The sequence below is a fragment of the Apium graveolens genome, chromosome 5 (assembly GCF_009905375.1).
Source record: "Apium graveolens cultivar Ventura chromosome 5, ASM990537v1, whole genome shotgun sequence".
In the NCBI taxonomy this organism is placed as follows: Eukaryota; Viridiplantae; Streptophyta; class Magnoliopsida; order Apiales; family Apiaceae; genus Apium; species Apium graveolens.
This window is the reverse complement of record NC_133651.1, coordinates 247,054,431-247,055,352: the sequence shown is the minus strand read 5'-3', so window position 1 is coordinate 247,055,352 and position 922 is coordinate 247,054,431. Positions and strand designations below refer to the sequence as shown.

The 922-nt window shown below is 45.2% G+C and overlaps 1 non-coding gene across 1 annotated transcript; it reads right to left on the bottom strand.

Annotated features, from left to right (window-relative positions):
- Positions 1-477: 477 nt before the first annotated feature.
- On the bottom strand, positions 478-584 carry LOC141662747 (small nucleolar RNA R71). The gene has a single exon (XR_012550843.1). It is a non-coding gene; the product is annotated as a small nucleolar RNA R71 (small nucleolar RNA).
- Between the last annotated feature and the right edge of the window lie 338 nt (positions 585-922).

Here is a 922-nt window from a genome sequence, read left to right as displayed (position 1 = left end):
GGAGACAGACGAAGTCTTGATATTCCGGAGATGATAGATTTTGAAGATTCGGATTCAGGAACTGAGCAGAAAGAACCAGTAATCATGGGTGATCGTATTGTTCAGGCTGATCCAGCTCTTATGGACTTTTCTCGGCCAAAAATTGATGACATTCAGTCAAGCATTCTTCATCCGACTATTCAAGTTAACACCTTTGAAATCAAGTCGGGCACTATTCAGATGGTGCAGAATTCTGTTTCTTTTGGAGGAGCTGCAACTGAAAACCCCAACATGCACATAAGGAATTTTGTCGAGATCCGCAGCACTTTTAAGTATAATGGCGTGACTAATGAGGCTATCAAGCTGAGGCTTTTCCCATTCTCACTGAGGGATAAAGCTAAGGACTGGTTACATTCTGAACTAGCTGGGTCCATCACTACTTGGCAAGATCTTGCGCAAAAGTTTGTGGTGAAGTTTTATCCGATGGCAAAGACTGCTGCTATGAGCAGTGCTCTTACTCAGTTTATGCAGCAACCTTCAGAATCTATGTGCGAAGCTTGGGAACGCTACAAGGAAATGTTGAGGAAGTGTCCACATCATGGAATGCCCGATTGGATGGTGATCACTGGTTTCCATAATGGTTTGGGGGCCCAATCTAGGCCCATGCTCGATGCAGCAGCTGGAGGCGCCTTATGGGCTAAAAGCTATACTGAGGCTTATAATCTTATCGAGACTATGGCTGTAAATGAGCATCAAAACCCAACTCAGAGGATGATGCCTGGGAAGGTAGCAGGCATTCTGGAAGTCGATGCAGCCACCGCTATTGCAGCGCAGCTCCAAGCGCTGTCGATGAAGGTTGATTCTCTAGCTACATATGGAGTCAATCAAATAGCTATGGTTTGTGAGCTTTATGCAGGTTCTCATGCTACAGATCAGTGTTCTC